This window comes from Vigna angularis, chromosome 11 (genome assembly GCF_016808095.1).
Source record: "Vigna angularis cultivar LongXiaoDou No.4 chromosome 11, ASM1680809v1, whole genome shotgun sequence".
NCBI lineage: Eukaryota > Viridiplantae > Streptophyta > Magnoliopsida > Fabales > Fabaceae > Vigna > Vigna angularis.
Genome location: NC_068980.1, coordinates 20,699,964 through 20,720,681, shown reverse-complemented (window position 1 = coordinate 20,720,681; position 20,718 = coordinate 20,699,964). Strand labels below are relative to the sequence as shown.

The following is a 20,718-nucleotide window of genomic DNA, read 5'->3' as shown; positions in this document are numbered from 1 at the left end:
CTAATGTAATCGATTACAACACATCTATTTTGCCCCTGTTAAGCATATACAAATATCTGAAGAAATATAACAGATTATATAGAATGTTTAATCGATTATGTCTTCTAGAAATGCAATGTGAAATATGCTTAAAATTTTGATTCATTTACATACAATGAATACATGTATCAAGCATTTCAAGCACAAACACGATAATGATAAAGCAATTGTGACATCATTTGTTGTGCAAGAAACCATAAAACATTTATTTTGTTCATTATCAAAAACATATATGTGAGATGGGTATAACTAGATATAGTTCCCCTATCAACACCAACGTTCATTTTTTATTCATATATGATGAGGCAAATGATCGCTTGTAGCAATTGTCCTACACATGATAGAACAGAGGTTTGTACAACAAGAATATCCTATTTCATGTTTACTTTGATGTTTTTAAGCATTGAGCATTTAATGTTGTTCAGAGTTTGTTTAAGGTTTTATGTTTTCTATTGCTTTCGATATCATTTAGCCCAAAAATAAACTCTTTCTTGGTTAGTGTTTTACTTTTTATTTTCAGAGTTTGTTAGACGTAGGTTGTATTGTATTTAGATTTTGCGTGTAATACATTCATCAGATGTTTCTTGTCACTTTTGTTTTTTTTTAACGTTAAGCAATTAATGTCGTTTAATCTTTTGTTTTTTTTAACGTTTTAATGTCATTTAGTGCTTGCTCAAAACAACAAAGTGTTTTTCATTTTCTACCGTTGAGGTAGCGTTTAACAATTAAGCTTTACTTCTAAAGATACCAAGCATTGAGTAAGAACTTCATCATTGGACAAATTAAGAGTTTTAGCTCATGGTATCGTCTAGACTGATGTAAACGCTTTTTCTGATTTTTTCTTTTTAGAGCAATATCGTTTAACATGCTATGTCTTCTTTTATATTTTAGGTAAAGGTTTTTAGATTTTTTTTGTCGAAGACATTGTCTTGACACTTATTTATTTTCCCGAGAGTTCAACTAAATACCCCTTGGGTATAGTAAGCTTACGTATTTAACTAAACTGCGTTTGCGTGTTTAACTTAGATATTTTCTATAATCCTACGTGTTTTCCTATGTTGGCCTAATTCTAAAGCCTAGTTTGTGTTTTTATATAATTTTATTTTTCTTATGTTTTTTGCTTATTCTACTTGTCGTATCCTAGTTAGACCTTACCGTGGTTTTTTGTGTGTTAGATTTTTATCTTGGAAGGTCATCTACAACTTTTCTTCCTAATGGATTTAATATGTTAGACTCGTTGTACGAACACTTGTTTTTTTCTACTTAGGGTTTCTATCTTAGCATTTGTTGTTTTGGTTTCCTTTTAGACACATATTCAAGACTACTTCGTTTCATGTGATTTGGTTAAACTTCAAAACCAATGGCTTTATAAACGAGCTTGTCTTGTCTCAACAATCTCCCCCTTTTTTACATTTAAGAAATATACATGCTAAACGAAGAGTTCTACTGTTATATCTCTCTCCCCCTTATTTGTAAAAGATAAAAAAGATGTGAATTCTTCTTTGTGAACTCCCTTTGTTTTGTTGCATTCTTTGAGTAGTTTTATGGGTTTATTGAAGATTTAGTTTTTCAGACTCATCTAACCTTTTTTTTTTTACTTTTAGTGTTTTCTTGTCTAGTACTTTCTGCTTTGATGGTTTTATGGGAGTTGTTATATATTTTGTAAGTTTTTCTAGGTTTAGGATTTTGGGGAACCTAGGGTCTTGTATGTTTAGACGTTGGGCCATTTTATCCTACTTGTTTGTTATTGACCTTTCTTACCTATGTTTTATTTGGTTGAGGAAACATTATTTGATCAGAAGTAAGTTGTCATAAACTAAGTATTTACATGCTTTTTCATCGTAACATCCTAATTAACAAAGCAACTAGAAAGATAAACTGCAACTAAAGCAACAAGAACACAACAATGATAAAAAAAGATCTAGACTAAACTATCCTAGGGTTTTGAGAGGTTATCCTGCATGGACTTCAAATGGCTTTGAATATGATTGTTTTGTACCCTTCTATGTTCCTTCAGTAGTTTCTCAATCATGTTTGTTAGACGCTCTTTATTTCTTACAATTAATCGTCTAATTTGATCAATTGTTTCTTCATCAGAAGATTCCTCCAATGTACTTGACAAACTTGGCTCAGGATGAGCATCCATTTTGCCCTTCAGATTTTTCCTTTCTCCAAATGGTTCTCCTACAGTCATCGAGTGTTCCCTAGGGTTTTCTCTTTCCTTGAAGAGGAGTCTTTCTACTCTCGCAACACCATTTGAGAGAGAATAGTTTCCAGAGTTGGGGTAGGGAAGGATGGAGTCGATATGTGATTCATGACTCCTTGCTTAGAGATTATCCTAAAGATGAGACGTGAGCAGTAGTGTCCCTCTTGGTTGACCTCATAGCTAGCCATGGTCCACGACATATGAAGAAAGATGAGTTAGGGACAATGGAATTGACATTGATGACCATAGTTCTTTCGGCGACCACTAACACTTTACAGTTAGACTCATCTTGAGCGTTCCTCCAGAACTTTCTTACTAGTTCCAGAAGAATGGGCTCGTCTCAAGTGAAGTAGTTCTCTACAACATGCTATATGATTCCTGACAACTCAGTTTCATCGCTTTGAAGTTTCGCTAGTGTTGATATGTCTTCTAGGAGAAGAGTGTCGTTCTTAGATAGGAGGATGTTAGCCATCCTTTTTGCGGCCTCCAGAACTTCAGCAAGAGAAAGATTGGTTAACAGGGTTGTTGCCAAGGTCGATGATACAAGTTTGAAAGGAAGGTTTATAGAGAGGGAAAAGCATAATGAGGTTCTTGAGAAGGGATTGGACAGGCTAAGGATTTGTGAGTTCCCCTTTCCCCCCTTTTCCCCCTTTTTGTTTTTCCTATAAAAAGGGAGATTTTGTAACGTGATAGATACGTAGCGAGTGGTGGGTGACAGACACCATACTTTGGATTTAGTTTTCACTTCAGTTCTTGCACTAGCCATAGGTTTCAATTTCATAGAATAGAAAGAACCATTATATATACTGGATTTCTTGGAGAATCACACCGGTGACAACATTCTTGATGATTCTGGTATCACGTACTTTTACTTTAATCTCTGCACAAGACACATAATATTAATTAGTGTATATGAATTCAATACGATGGAGAAAAAAATTATTAAATCGAAATATTACCGTTTTCCAGCCACTTGTAATATGGGCATGAATAATTTGTGTCATCTCATACATTACGTAGTATCTGCACTCATATGACCCACTTTGTCGATTACACTACAATATATCATCATAGTTATAAATAGTTAGTGAAAATCATTAGGAAAAAAAAATTATAAGAAAGTATGGACCAAAATGTCAAACCTTGAGAGACAATTATGCAAGTTTTTTAATGTTAGCAGTTGATCTCCTGGACAACATCATATGTGCTGCAAGGGAACTATTAAAAAAATGGGTTTAGCATTCATTTATATAACAAATAAAGTCCAAACATTAAGGTTCTTACCAATCTAATACTTGTCTAAGATGTTTGGGAGAAGACTTGTGCAATGAGCATAACCACACAATAGTGTTCTACGATATGGAAAGAACAAGTAGCTGCCAATGGTGCCTAAAATTGATAATAACTTAACTATTATATATTAAAATAAGAGATGGAACTTTGAAGTTAACAACAAACTTCACTTACCCAAATATATAAGGGACAAAATACATCTCCTTTCCCCTTCAAAAGCTGCTAGTGAGGTGTTTGGATGTCATCAAATTTATTTCCTTCGTGAGTCCCTTGGGGATTAATGAACCCATAAACATCATTGTACCCCAAATTGTTACTTACACCAAACAAATACCTGAAATCAAAAATTACATTTGATATAAGTAACTTCATATGTAAATCCATTTTATATAAATAATTCCTCATAGACTTACATCATCCATAGCTGAATTAATGTAATATTCAACTCTTTTTTTCCCGACGCAAGCTTTGTAACATATTGGCTATGCAAGTACAATGGGATCTCAGAGCCTCTTCCAAATACATTAGGATCATATTCAACCATCATCGACTTATCTACAATGATGTCACAAAGTTGGTGTAATGCACCAAGAGGATCGTCCTCAGATAAACGAATTTTCTCCTCTTCACGCGTCTATTGTTACATGGAAAAATAGGATAAGTTTTGACATCAATAACATGTAAACAATAAATTGAGAAGTTTAAAGTAGGAGTCCATACCGAGGGGTGAGAAAACCAACCAAGTGTTTAGGCCAAGAGATAAAATATTGGAATGTCTGTGTCAGAGTGAAAATCTCATCTGTTGGTAGAGGAACTAAGGTATCTGGTATTATCATGTCGTCTACTAAGACTTTGACCTCATCCTCTGATAGCTCCATACCATGAACAACAATTGCTGCCTGAAAATCTATTCCACGAGTCACCAACATCGTCTCAGTACCATCTAAAACATATAGCAAACATGGACTAGTATCATCCATGTCGTCCCCTGAGACGGCTAATGCTGAACAACTTCCTTTACCGCTTCCACCGGTCAGAGTAAATGTTAGCTTATACAAATAATAAATTATTGAACAAAAATGCTTATTAATTTTACCTGTGGGAAGCACAACATGTTCCGCTATAAGAGATGGTTGCGGACGCACCCCATAACTCTCAAACTGTTGCTGAAACTAACGCATAACTCTTTTAGTCACTTTTAAAATCACTTCATCATACAATTGCGCCCTATTCTTCTTCGTGATCTTTTGTGTCAACCTTTTTTCATACTTTTGGCTCTGTGTGTATGAAGTGTGACGCGAGGAGCTCCTAAAATAATCTCTAATGCCTACACTAGTTCCAGCAGCACGCACTCGTCCAGGATGCTTAGGTTGTCCAATTGTAGTGGTAAGAATATCCTGACAACCTTCTGGAGTGAATTGACCTTGGGAGCTCTGCACAACCATTATTCTTTAAAAAATTCAATGTAATATGTATAATGAAACTATTATTATTATAGAAATAGTAATATCTTACAATTCTTTCTGATATTTCTCGTGCAGTCTCAGAAGTGTAGGAGCCCGATGATCTTAGACTAGCTAACTTTCATTTCTCATGCCGAGATGGTGAAGAAGACTGTGGACTACCACCCTTAGGAAGTAGGGGTCTACCTTTTTTCTTTTTCTTAAGAATTTTCTCTTCAAGCTTCCTATACCCACCACGAGATAATAAGTGAAGTTTTTTATTTTTAGCACTTATATCTTGTGCTTTTGTCCTTGTTTCTTGTCACATAATGAATTAGTTCATATGATATAAATTTGTTAATGAGGAATTGAATAATATCAACTATACTAACCTGCCATGCCCCTAATGTACAACTCTCTACAAAGAGGTGTCAAGTCTCTTCATCAATGGTCTTATATTTTGCACATGGAGACACATTTTTCTTTGCTCAAAAAATATATTTAGAGGTCAATTTAGTCTTAAAATCTCAAAAATTTTCGGCAATAAATGATAAACACTTATTTCTAAGTGTCGCGACCTTTGGAATCTCAAATGTCATTTGTAATAAAGACAATAAATTTGTATAAATACAAAATTATCAATATAAACAAAGTGTAAATCAAATGATATTAATTAACTTACCAATATATCATTCCATATTATTTCCAGTCAACTTTGGACACATGATCAAAAGATGGAGTAAGAATAAATATTTTGTCATGTGTTAGTACTCTTAGGTATGATCTGAATACATCTGCATTTGGGCCAGATGTCACACCAGTGATCACATTAACATCCACATGTGTCCTCTCACCACTATTTGTTCTAAATACCAGTTGTCTCAATCTGGTGCTCCTCTACTGGGTCTAGATGGGGGAGCCTCATCCCCTGATGAATGTGGATAGTCAACCATATATTTGCCAAAATAAATAAAAACATGAAATATTAATAAAAGACTTATGTAACATAATATTTAACAAAACACATAAATTTATACACAAATATGAAATTCATACATAAAGATATGGATTGGTCATATGTATATCCCCTTATTATGATCTTCCCGAATTGCATGTACATCATCAACTAGAGGGTGATCATCCAAATTTATCGTTGTTTTAAATGAATGGTTGTCAGCAATATGAATATTAGTCAGATTGTCTTCGTTAACTTCAACTTGTTTTTTTGCTTTGACGAGCGACATACCAATAATCAGAAACATGATCTTTGACATAAAAAATCTCAGAAGCTTGATGTACCATGATAAATGGTTCGTCTCGATAACCCACCTTTCGAAAATCAACTAGTGTCATACCCAATTCATTTATTTTCACACCACTCTTATTATCAAATCACTTACATTTGAACAATGGAACATAAAACATAGTGTAATCAACATCCCATATCTCTTCTATTATACCATAATATCTCATTGATCTAAGTACATGATTTTGATCTTTGTATGTGGAAAATTGGAGTGACTCAGCTTCTATATTGACTCCACTATTTTGTACTATACTTTTATCATCCAAAGTCTTCATATAGAATGTGCAATTATTGATTTCATAACTTGTACAACATATGACATCAAACTTTAAACCATTTTCAAGCCACAACAAAGTCTCAAAAGAGTGTGACTCTTTCCCAACTTCGGATTTGAACCGAGACATGAATGTTCTGTTATGTTCCATCAACTGTCATTTCTCTTATTGTCTTGGACTATTTTCCTTCACAATGGCTTTATGTGCTTCCAAAAAATGGATCACCTCCTCTGTGTTGTTCAATATGTACAAATGTGCTTGCAATAATTCTTCGCGATCTTTCATCACCACATTCACACCTAAGATGTTTTTACTTGTAGAACATATATTCAACCATTATGTGCGAGGAACTCCTATTGGATTTGTTTCTCATGCAATCTGAAAAAAACTTGATACATTCTTCAACAATATACCTTTTTGTTGATAGACGGAGCTGTATCTAGCAAAACCATCTCACATATGTGTTTTTGATGATGAACAAAATAAATGTTTTATGGTTTCTTGCACAACAAATGGCATAACAATTGATTGATCATTAATGTGTTTGTTAAAAAAAGAAGTGCTTAGTTTCTCATACCAAGAGGGGTGGAGGAGGGGTGAATTGGTGAAGCGTAAAAATATAAGCTTTCAAAATCTTTTTCGGAAAAATAAGATGTCTTTATGCTTTTCTGGAATCGCAAGTTAAATGGTATGTAATGCAGTAGTTCACTTAATCGAATACAATAACATGTTAACCGACTGTAATGAAAAAAATGTAAGGATCAGAGAATTCAAACGTTGGTTTTTATACTGGTTGGGCCAAGCCTACATTTAGTGTCCTTCCAACCACAGGAAGCAAATGCACTATAAAAATCAAGGTTTCTATACCTAGGTTTTTACAACGACCTCACGTCAAAAATGTAAAACACCTATCTAACCCTCTAATCTAATATAGGCAGTAAACAATACAGACACACAACAAGAACACCCTCTTCTGCTATCAAACCCTTTTAGGCACCCTCAAAGTCAAGAACACAATTCTTCTTCCTGCAAACACCGTAGGGAATCCAAGCCAATCTTCACATATTGCAAATTCCTGATCGTGCAGAATACATCTCTTCGTGCAGATTGATCAGACGTTTAATACCCAGTAAATCTTGCTTCTCAAGAAACCTCTAAGCCTTGATCTTCACGGTTAATCTCTGGTTCTTAGAGCTTTTCTTTTCCTCTGTAAGACACACAGCGTTTTCTGAAAGATATGAAAATGTTAATTCACCAAAAGTTCTTACAGAATTCAAATCAGCGTCAATTTATAGTATTGAACACATCAGACGCATTTTAATCGATTTAGCTTTTAATCTAGTCGAATATACTTTGCAGTTATAACAGACTAACAACAATCAAAGCATTTAATTAAATGAACATTTAATATAATCAACTCATAATAAATGCTTGGTCAACATATTTAAAAATATGACCATTATGTCAGTTGTGACAAGCATTTAACAGTTTTCAAAAACATTAACAGACTTAAACGAATACAACAAGCATACAGTCGATTAAGTAAAAACACATAGAACAATTTTTGAAAACTTTTCTCTTCAAAATATCTCACAGCACACTTGAAAAGAGTTTGTGCAAACCCACGATTTTTAATCGATTCATCCCATAATGTAATCGACTTAAAACTATTGTTTTGCCAACCATTAAAGTTCAACCAAAGTGCTTGTGGTTTTTCATTTCTGACCACTTATGTTAAGCATACACATATAAAATCACATATTAAACACACTGGTATGCTTTAAACAACACAATAATGTTCACACATATACTTGTACAGATATAACACAGTAAGCAAAAACATATAACATGTGTAACACAGTATACACATGTGCTATTATTAATTATGTGTTGTCATCATCAAAAACATAGTCATCACTGAGATTGTGTGGGTTTAGCTAAATTTGTGCTCCCCCTATCAACAATCTCAACAGTGTTTGTGCTTGAAATGATTCGTATATGTCTTCATTGATTGTAAATGAATCATAAGTTGAACAATATTGCACATTGTATATCTGGAAGAAATAATCGATTAACCAATGTATTGACCGTTAAATTTCTTTAGATTTCAGTATATGCTTAACAAGGGCAAAATAGTTGTGTAATAATCAATTATATTAGTTGTATAATCGATTAAAACACGCTACTGTGCGAACATGTGTTTGTTGAGTGCATTAATGTGTTTGGAATGGAAAATGATTTGATAATTTGCTTAAGTATGGAACTTAACCGATTACATAAGCTTCATAATCAGTTAAAATTTTTATCTTGTGAAAATCATTTTCATTAAAAGTCATAACTGCTTATAACAGTCATATTTGTTTGTTGTTGACTTGTATGATTTGCTTAATCAATTGCATGCAATATTTAATCTGTTAAATCTGATACAGATGTAAAATTGTTAAAGCAGAAAAAAAACCTTAACAGATTACATTAATAGCATAATCTATTAAATTGTGTCAGGATTTGAAAATCGTATAAATAGACGTCTTGTGCGTTGTTTCAATACAATTACATGAACATTCACTTTCATAACTAACTTGTTTGTTGATTATTGATTGTAGGAGCGTCTTAGAACAAGTCTTGAGAATCAAAGATCTCATTTGGGTTATTCATAAAGATTCTTGTAAGAAAGTTGTACTAATACATTGCTGATCAAATCTGCACTTCTGGTGTATTCTTTGAGGATTAATGTCTATATTGCAATCCAGAGGATTGCGTTCCTATTGCTGTTAGCCAGAAGGAGAACCATAGTGTTCTGCATTGAGAGTTGGGATTGCTCTCAAGGTGTACAAAAAGTTGGGATTGCTTTCTAGGTTTGTGAGATTGTGAGAGCTTCACATCTTGTACAAAGATTTTGCAAAGCTTTTTGAAAGAACAATTTTTTAAAGCAAAATCCAATTCACCCCTCCTCCTCTTAGTTGAGATATAAACCATCCCTTTTATATCACTTTCAATTAGTGAACCTTCGGGTCAATATGAATTTTTGACATACCCTTTCAAAATCTCCATATAACGCTCAATAGGATACATCCATCTTAAGTATACTAATCCACATAACTTGATTTCTCTAACCAAATGAACAAGTAAATGTACCATAATGTCAAAAAATGAAGAAGGGAAAAACATCTCTTGCTAACACAAGATGATAACAATCTTGCCTTGAAGTTCATCTAATTTTGTAGGATCAATGACTTTACTACAAATTGACGAGAAAAATGAACACAATCGAGCTATGGTCTGCTTAACATTTTTGGGCAAAATTCCAAGAATTTCCACTGATAATAATTTTTTCATTAAGACGTAGCAATCGTGAGACTTCATGCCAACAAGCTTTAAGTCTTGCATCGACACTAAACTCTTAATATTTGAAGAGTATCCTTGTGGTACCTTCACACTCTTTAAACAAAGACAAAATCTTATCTTTTCTTGTTTGAACATTGTGTAACATGCGAGGGGAAAATAAGTGTGTTTGATAACCTCTCTTGGTGCCAAGTTTTCTCGGATCTTCATGTCAACCAAATCTAAATGAGCATTCACTCCATATTTTGTCTTTCCTTGAATGTTCAGTAGTGTACCAATCAATTTATCACACACATTCTTCTCTACATGCATCACATTTATGCAATGTCTAACATCTAACTTGGACCAAAATGAAAGATCAAACAATATTGATTTCTTCTTCCAAGGGGTCATTACAGATGACTTCTTGGATGTTTTTCCAAATACATGATGTATTTTATTAACTTTTTCAAGAATTTGAAGGCCAATAAATGGATTTGGTGCATTGTCCCTCTCTTGATGCCCATTGAATGCTTTTTAACCTTTGGTATGGATGATTATATTTTAAAAGTCTTCGATGACGCAGATGCATCGTCTTCCTTTCGTATTTCAATTGATGAGTTGTAGTGTTTTCTTCACATATAGGACATGTTTTATGACCCTTGACACTATATTCTGATAAATTATCGTAAGTTGGTAAGTCATTAATGGTGCAAAATAACATTTCATGCATCACGAAAGTTTCAAAAGTGTAGGCATAAAATATTTCAACCTCATCAACCCACAACAACTTCAAGTTTTCAACTAGTGGACTGAGATAAACATCTATGTCATTTCTAGGCTGCTTTGGACCAGATATCATCATAAATAACATCATGTATTTTCTCTTCATGCACAATGCATGAGATAAGTGTAAATTATCAATATAACTGGCCAACAACTATGATTTGTACTTAAATTACCAAATGGGTACATTCCATCAGTGGCTAAACCAAGTCTAAGATTTCTACATTCTTGACCAAAATGTGGGAATTATTGATCAATATTTTTCCATTGCTTTGAATCAGTTGGATGACGAAGCAACCCGTCAATTGTTCTCTCATCTGCATGTCATCTAAGGCTTTTAGCATCTTTTGGATTTGCAAAAAAAAAACGCTTAAGTCTGATTACAATTGGAAGGTACCAAACTACTTTCAAAGCATAACCATTTTTTCCTATCGAACCATCATCTTTATTGTTGTTTTCTGACTTGTATCGTGATAACCCACATTTTGGACACTTTTTCAAAAATTCAAACTCTTTCTTATATAAAATGCAGTCATTGCGATAAACATGTATCCTTTTATACTCCATACCCATCGGACAAAGAATTTTCTTCGCATCATAATCACGAGTGGGTACTATATTTCCATCTAGTAGCATTTCATTCAACAACGTGAACAATTTTGTGAAACTTTTATCAGTCCATCCATTGGTCACCTTCAAATTCATGAACCTTAACATCATTGACAATCGTGTGAACTTAGTTGAACTGATATACAAAGGAGTTTCCGCATTAGTGGACATCATATCATAGACATGAGCTTGGGCAAAATTTTCTGTGCCAACATTGCGAATCATGTCCTTTAATTTGTGTTCTTCTGGTCAATCTTCCATGGTGGAATCAATAACATTTCCAGTTTAGGAGATAAACGGAAAGTGTATTTCTTCATCGAGACATATCCTTGTTGTATAACATCGTAGGAAACCATCACAGATAAGATGTTCCTTAATTTGGGTTGTGTTCAACTTTTTCCTATTCAAGCAGTTGACACAAGGACATCTAAACTTCACTTCATCATCACTTCTACCCTCATTACGTTGTGCAAATTGTATAAATTCTTCTACCCCTCTCTCGTACTCCGCACTAATGCGTGGTAAATCAATCCAATCAGATCCATACGTAACTATACTGAAATTATCTACAATATTTAAATAATCTTAAATGATCAATTTGATCGTTTTTGTATTCAAGGTTTAATCCTATCTCATTCAATCAAACATAATTACATATATTCAATATACAGAAAATTAAAAATTAACAAAAGAAAATTAATAAACACAATAATAGGAACCTGGGAAGTGAAAAAGCAGACTACAACATAGAAGATGCGACTATTCACGTTTTGGAACGAAACATATTTCATAGAAAAACACCATACCTAAACACAACTACAACAAAAAAGTAAGTATGATCATCTAAAACAATAAAAAAACATATCAACATAATTAAAAAAGGCATAAAAACAATCCAAAAATGCAAAAAAAAAAATGGAAGAAAATGGTTGTTACCACAGTGATGGAAGGCAAATTTGATAGGATGAAAACGTTCGCGAGGAAAAATGAGCAACAACTTCATCAACGGTGACGACGACACAAGGAACAATGTCAAGAAGCGTAGAAAAAGAAGGGACTCGCGATGCATGGCAGAGAGAATTACAGAGATCAGTGAAGAAGATGGCATTGTTCGCATTTTCATGAAATTTTAACCCTAGTAGGGGATACTACCTCGACTAAAATTAAAATTGAAGTAGTAGAGGGTCTATGGCATCGATTATACAAAGAACCGAGGCTTAAAGTCGCTATAAAAAAATTCAAAAATAATTTTAAATGGAAATTTGGCAAATAAAAATGGTTCCAAAAACTAAAAATTATATCTTAATTATTTAAAAAGGGTTCTGTAAACAACCGAGGCCAAAGGACTGCACAGAGATTTTCTTCGAATTATAGAAGGGAATGTGTTAGTTGGAGCAGAGGGTCTATGACCGCAGTTGTGAAAAAAACCAAAGGCCAAATACCCTACATACAAATTATGGTAAGATTGCATATGGGAATCTTAGTGGGCGTAGAGGGTCTATGGCTTCGGTTCTGGAAACAATCAACGCCAAATGTCCAACACAGATATTTTAGTTAGATTGCAGATGGGAAATTCAGTGTGCATAGAGGTCTATGGGAACGGTTGTCCTATGAACCAAGGCCACAGACCCTCTACTGCTTCGGGTGGATTGGAACCGAGACATATACTTTCGCGAAAAATTCAAAAATGTCACTGCGACATTTTATGCTTCGTTTTGTTAGTAGTGATTGCTAATGACAATCTCTTGTTCCAATTCTTGTTTTATTATACGTTTCTGCCCATTTTAAGTTTTCAGTTTTGTTACTTTTAGATTTTGCTTTGAGACATGAATTCTGATATTGCTTTTTGATTTTATGTCTTTCCTTTATGATTTCAGAACTTGTATTATTAGGAATAATATTTTACGGATTTTTTTAGGCTTAGTTTTATTGCTTTGTTTCAATCTTGATTCAATCTGTTTCTTACTTCCTTTTACTTGCATTTTCTGAATAAATTCATCCTTGGATTAGTGTTTATATGAACCTGAATTAGTGTTGCTATTCTATCCATTTCCTGTAGTAATTATCATTGTTCATCACTTTGTAAAGAGTCCTTTTGGAATTGATTGTGTAGTTTGTTTTGTTTCTTTAACTAGATTAGTGTAGATAGGTAATTGCATAAATTTGATTATACATAGTAGAGATTAGGTTTTAATTCTTTTAATATGGGTAATCTGTTTAGGGTATTTTGGATGTGTTAGAGTAGTGATAGGAGCATTTTTGTGTAATTGAATTTGATTTGAGACTTAAAGAAAACCATGCACATTATTAGTGTCTAGGTTAGATACTATAGGACTCCAAACAAGGCCTAACTTTTCAAGGTGTCTTCTTGAGGACATGGGTTGCTTTAAGGATTACGTTTAATTCAATAACCAATTTGTGTTTGACCTTTACTTCCTCTTTTATCTCAATTCTTTTCTGATTTGTTTGATATGTGATTAGAATTAGTTTTCAAATTTGTTTTCTTTGATTGCTATAAGGTTTTCATATCTCCTCTACTTTTTCCATTATTAGTTTCAATTTTAGTTTCTTATAAAACATTCAATTCTATTGTGTTTTGTTTCATTCATTTAGTGGAATACCCAACTTGGTTTCTTTTGTAGTAATTGTTCTCCACATGGTGTAACTGAAATTCTAAGTTTAGGTTATGTTATTCATTAATCCAAATTATGTCAGTTGCATTAGTATACCATTTAGGATAGGTGTCATGCATTTTCTTTTCATTTATTTTCATTCATTCATTAGTTTTAGTTAGATACATGTATTATTAGTTAGTTTTATATTTTTCCCCACCTTGTTTTTAGTAAATAATAATTAGGACCCAATTCTACAATTTTAAATTTAATAAGTACCAAGTCCTTGGATTGATACCCTAGTTACCTCTATACTACATTAGTGGGGATTAGGTTTTGTTCTGTTTTTAGGCGACAAAAAGCGGTTTAACAGTGATGTCAATCCCTTATGTGGTTGGGCTCAGATGAATCTTCTCCTCCATAGACCCAACAATTGGTATCAGAGCTCAACACAATCATCTTTCAAGAGAAGCTATATGTAGAAGAAAACTTGAAGAGAAGTTGTTGTTGATGAAAAAGCGCAAGATAACATAAGAAGAATAATAACGTTAAAAGAGAGAAAAGCTTAAAGTGTTCTTACATCGTCTGACGCTCAATATCTTTTGAGAGAAAAATCTTTTTAAAGAGAGAAACATTTCAAGTGTTACAGAATGCATTGTATTTTAATATATATCCTCTCATTGAGAGTTATTCGTTTGTACCTTGTAGAAATCTATTTAAGAATTTGTTGTAAGTTCTGAAGAGAACTCAAATAAGGTTGAGTTGAACGTCTAGACAATTGTCTAGGGTTAGATCCTGGAGAGGCTAAACTCGGTCTAGTCGTGTTGACTTGGATACTAGGAGTGGTACTAATACTCGTTGTAACCAAGAGTGATGAGAATACTTGGTGAGATCCTACAGAGACAAAACTCGTGTAACCTTGAAAAAGTTAGTGGAACTGCTTAAGACTTGTTAAGGAAGAACTAGACTAGCTCAGGTTGAGCAAACCAATATAAAAATTTATGGTTTATTACTTTCCTATTCAAAACATTTCCCATTTAGTGATATTATAAAACCTAGCATTTAATCATCTTAAAACCTTTACACAATCTCTTTATAAGATATTACACTTTGCTTTGTGAAAATATTTTTTGAAAACATTATTCACACCACCCTCCCCTCACCTTTTAGTGATTTTTCTGTAATTTCAAAACCATCTATTAAATAAAAATCATTGAGTGATAACACATCGTCTACACTAAATAGAAAAACTCTTCTTTCTATCATAATACCAATATGCATCTTCACACAGACCAATGTAGCATCACACAAAGGATTATTCCTATTATTATCTTCTCTTTTGTGTTTGGAAATGGCAAAATCAAAAGTGAGGAAGGAATGTGTATCTTCTAAATTGTTTTCGATCCCATACAAACGTACCTTTAGTCATTTGAAAGAAAAAGTGTATATTGCTTCGGATCTTCTTGATGACAACATTGAAGAAGTCGTACTTTGGTTAACCTAAACTAATTGATCAACATCTAATATGGTATGGTGCGACTAAAATATTAACATGTCCATGTGTATCAAATGTTGGCCTATAAGTTCCAATTTCCTTTTAACATAACGATTGAATTGAATGCTAAGTTATGAAGATATACAAAAGAAATTATTAGACTTTTTAACTCATTTATGGTAAGTTCTTCTACAAATCTAAGCCTCGTCACTTTATCAAAATAATATTTTACTTGAAAGCAATTATCTAACGACATACTATGAATTTAAAAGAATTACTATCTAACCTACAAATATTGGAATTCTAGAAATAATGACAACCTAACACAACTAGTCCTTGAATAATTCATAAATACTACAATACAAATACTTTAAACAAGTTAGAAAAATTAACTAACACAACTAGTCCTTGAATAATTCATAAATACTACAATACAAATACTTTAAACAAGTTAGAAAAATTAATTACCCACGTTTGCTACTAAAAAATTGTTATTGATACATCTAAATTTGTTGAAAAATGATTTCTAATTTTTATTACACTAAAAACACATTTTTATTAGAAATTTATTTTTTGTAACTACGATAAACCGTTAAAAATAATATAATTGATGTCATTATTTTAATCATTACATTTTTTATATTATTATAATGATATCTATTAAAACACTGGCCCATAATAGGAACAGTAGAGCCCCAAAAGCCTTCAGTCCAAATACGAAAAAGTTAAGTTTCACTAGAAACTTCTTCTCATCAGAACGTTGAACGCTGATGGGGCTTAAGGTTGTGTGACACGCAATGAAAAAAAGGAACGTGCGTTCTTCCAAGAAGCTATTTCGACGAGGCAGACAACAACACCGCTTGGTCAGAAAAGAATGGCAGGGTTCAGGGAGAGAAGACGCGGTGATAAAAGGTAAGAAAAAAACTATATATTTTTCTTATTACAATAGTGTTTATTTCGAAGCTTTCTTTTCTTCTTCTTCTTCTTACAAAAGAAAATACCGGAACCCCGTTATATAGGGTTCCGGTGAGTACAAAAGGACACCGGGATAATTAATTATCCCTAACAGAAAAACAAAAACACTAAACAGAAAATTCTAAAACACAACAAGATGATGCTCTAAGGAGAAATAATGACAAAACAGAAAATTAATAATATCTTTTAACTTTTACCGACCAAATGAACTTATTGGCCCAACAAAGTTATTTCCAAACAAACATATCTAATCGTCTTTATGAGCATTCTAAATTTTAATTTAGTGAACTGTATGTGAGATTTCTCTTGCTAAAAGTAAATAATAGTATCTACTTTAATATATGAGTAATTTCTTCAACAAAAGTCCTCTTTCTTCAAATTTTAAAGATTTAGGTCTTTTTTTTTAAATTTCATTACTTTTAGAGTTGTCAAAACGGGTAACTCGGCCGGACCCGACCCGACCCACCACGGGTTGGTGGGTTAAACGGATTGACTCATTGGCTCACTTAATTAACTTTTTTTTCACCCTCTTGTTCTCAGATTCTTATAACATGTTACTTTGATCGATCAAATTGAAATAGTAATAATTGGACCAATTGATATAAAAGAAAATGAAAGAAAAAAAATATATTGTTATATATATTCTAAGCTATCAAGCATAAAATTTTGCCAATTTAATTTACTGAGACATACACAACCGTTTGACCAAGAAACTACATATAGCCGTTAACAAAAATATATAACAGAAGATAAAACTGTCATGCTTGTAGATAGGTCTAAAAATAAGATAAAACAAATGATATATTCCTGAATTATCCAATCTATAATATTATACATCTATTAAATTGGAGTTCTGAATGGATAAATCCACAATATTATGCTTTCTTGAAGCATCTTCTTCTTTATCTCCATCTATAATTTTATCCAATCTATAATTTTAGGGTTTTATTTGCAGAGGAGAACTTTTGGAAAGGCAGGCTCTATTGCTAAGTAAAGGTTGTGCATTTTGAATAATTAATTTGATTTCAATAAAAAAATTTGATTTCCGTTTCGCTCTCTTTTCCCTCTTCTTCTTCGGCCAATATCAACATTCTTAATCCCTTCTCTGGGCATCGATGACCGGGGCTGAAAGGCCCGCCGCACCGGAAGCATCTACCCTCCTCTCGCCTCTTCACAAACTCCGAAGATGGCAGATTGCGTGTATTCCTTTCCTTTCCGTCGTCGGTGGTTCTTGCGATGCCACTTCCTTGGGTCGCCCCTCTCCTTACGGACCCAACACTTTCGGCGACCCCTCCCCGATTCTGCATGTCGCGTTGGGTTTCCACTCGCGCAACTACCCCCGCCGTTGGGCTTAACCCTCTTCACAGGTCATAACCTGTCTACAATCAATGTACTCAAAAACTGCCTTCTAACTATCCAATCAATCTATTTATACAATTCCTCTGCCTTCTATCCTAGTCCCCTTTCCCATTATATCCAAATACCCTATAACCTAACAGTTTCTGTAGTAGTTTTGTTGTATGGTGCATGATAGGTTTCCGATTAAGAAACTTATTCAAGAACCTCTAAAACACCTCTTTGGCACCAAGAAAACCAGAATGGGAAACAGAGCTGAATATTATTCACAAAGGTATTGTCTGTACAATCACAGTAACAAGGGCTTAACCCCTTTCACAGGCTTAATCTTGTTAACAAACAAACTACCAAAAGTCCTTTAACTACTAACCCCTCCACTATTTATACAACCGTTATTCCCGCCCTTCCCAACTGCAATAAGCAGTTGGGTTGCTTAACTAACAATTTCTCTTCCTTCTCTCATAAACTCTCCAACTCTTCTCATTCCTAACAGTGCATCTTGTTCCGTTTGCTGCCTCCCTCTAGTCCTCTATTTTTTTCTTTTATTAAGGATTGCCTATCCTTCCTTCTCTTTTGTAATTGTTTTGTTGTAGATAGATGGAGGCATACGACCTCTTTAAAGGGGTTTCCCTAGTAGATATGTTGGATGATGTAGCTTTTTTCGTTGATTCTCTCTCCCTTGTTCTCCGTTTTATTCTTTTGTTAAGAAGGATTCCATGCCTCCCTTCACTTTTGTAACTTTTCTGTTATAACAGATTTTTGTTTCACCATATAGAGAAAAGAAAGACGTCCATGGGACCACTGTTATCTCATGATTATGTATTGATTTATGTTGTTATCCTATGTTTCAGTTCCCCTGTCACTGGATACAATTATCGCAGAGGTGAAGACTGATACAGGACGAACGATGACTATAGATCGTATCAGTGCTTCCCTTAGCCAGTTGGGCTGTTCACAGAGGATGATTGTAGATGATGCATATAGTATTGGTAAAGTTGATATTTTCCTCATGGAGGACTACTTTTGATATAAAACATCTATCATTTTATTTTCTTATTTGCTAATGTTGAAGAACTCTTTCAATGTCCTGGTTTATAATTCCTTTAGTGGTTTGTAATTCAGAACTCTTCCCTTTTCAGATTTGAAGAAAATTATTGAACGGGCTCAAAATGAAGAGGTTTTAATCTTTGTGTTGTTTAGTAATTGCACCATACACACATGCAGACACATACATATTTTGGTTGTGTAAAACTGTCTAATTTTACGTTCCGTGTTGCAGGTTGAGTCAATTGTGTTGAAAAGGTATGGAAGGGATGCATACTGAATGTTCAGGCTACTGTCAAAGGATGGTTGTTTTCATGACACAGATCAGGTGATTTACTCATTAATGAAGTTAACATTAAATTTGCTAAAAATGTAGTGATTCTGTCAGTCTTCTTTCATTGATGTTGACAGTTTGTGATAGGAGATTGAGAGTATATGAAAGGCGAAGGAAGCGTTAGTTAGCCTAACTGCCCTGACAGTTAGGAAAGGCGGCAATGTGTCTGTATAAATAGATAGGCTTTGTTAGTTGTTGGGGGATTTTAGACTGTGGGTAATCTATACAAGAATTGTTAATGTTGTTGATAATAAAAAGAGAGGTTATACAGTGTTCTGTTAGTGCATTTGTGGTAATAGTTTGGGTTTCTTGATCAGAAACCTATCAATTTGGTCCGACCTCCCGGATCGAGAAGCGGCCCGATCATCCAGAGCGCTGCCGTTTCAAAAGGAGCACTGCCAGTTTTCCTAAGGAGAGGGGTGTCGGAATTAAGAAGTAGTCAAGAAGCTGCCGGATTGAGACGCCGCCGGATCTAAATTGGGTGTGAGAGCGAGAATGGAGAGGGATACAGAGGGAAGATTGGAGGCAATCGAAATTATGATGGAGGGGATGAAAGCAGAGTCCGCCGCAGTACGGAGGTATTTACAACAGATAATGAGGATTCTAGGTACTCAGGTCAATAACTCGGAGGGACATTCTGACGAAAGCTCCGTGAACGAGAATCAACATCGAGTAGTGGGGGAAATTGGAGGCAAAGGGGTGGGCGACCGTAGTGAGGATCAGAGACCATGGCGGAAACGGGTAGAGTTACCCACGTTCGACGGGATGAAGCCCCTTAGTTGGCTCAATAGAGCGAAACGATTCTTCGACATACAGAAGGTGACGAGCGATGAAGAGAAGGTGGAGATTGCGTACGTTAGCATGGAAGGAAGTGCGGCTTACTGGTTCAAGTTCTGGAAAGAGAAGGCCAAGAACCGTTCTTGGGGAGGCTTGAAGGCAGCCATGGTCAACCGTTTTGGAGGAGGATTCAGGGGAACGGTGTTTGAGAGGTTGGCGACGCTGCGCCAGAGGGTACCGTGGAGGAATTTGTTCGCAATTTCGAAATTCTTATGAGCCAGACCAAGGGCGTGCTCGAAGAACAAGTACTGGGTTATTTTCTCGCCGGATTGTGCGAGGACATCAAAGGGCAGGTGAGGATTCAAGATCCCTAGGAATTGATGGCAGCGATGCGAATTGCTCGCGACGTGGAAGATGCGACGCTATGAGCGAAAGGGGACAACTGGAGTGGGTTCAAGATTAACCCATCAGGGTGGCGATCGACGGGGGTAGTGGTGTGATCTGAACCTAATAGACCCACGATGAACCAGTCCGGAGGAACGAAGAGTATAAGGTCGACGAGAAGAGACGGAGTCGCGACGAGTACTAACGCGGAGGTGAACACTACCGGAGGGAGCGATAACAGGGGAAGAATGGTGAGGAATCTTCCTTACCCAGAATTCCTTAAGAGGAAGGAAGAGAGTTGATGCTTTCGTTGTGAGGGCCCTTTCGGCCCTGGCCATCGTTGCGCTGAGAGAAATTTGTGCGTGTTACTCTTAGTAGAGGATGAAGAAGACGATGAAGAGGAGGATTTGCCACCACCCAAGCCTCCTGATCAAGCTTACCTGTTTCAACCTTGAGGACAAGGT

At 34.7% G+C, this 20,718-nt stretch overlaps 1 long non-coding RNA gene across 1 annotated transcript; it reads left to right on the top strand.

The window, feature by feature from the left end:
• The first annotated feature begins 18,649 nt into the window (after positions 1–18,649).
• Positions 18,650–19,082, top strand: LOC108333837 (uncharacterized). The gene is made up of 3 exons (XR_001832616.2): positions 18,650–18,704; positions 18,855–18,892; positions 18,995–19,082. It is a non-coding gene; the product is annotated as an uncharacterized LOC108333837 (long non-coding RNA).
• The last annotated feature ends 1,636 nt before the right edge of the window (positions 19,083–20,718 follow it).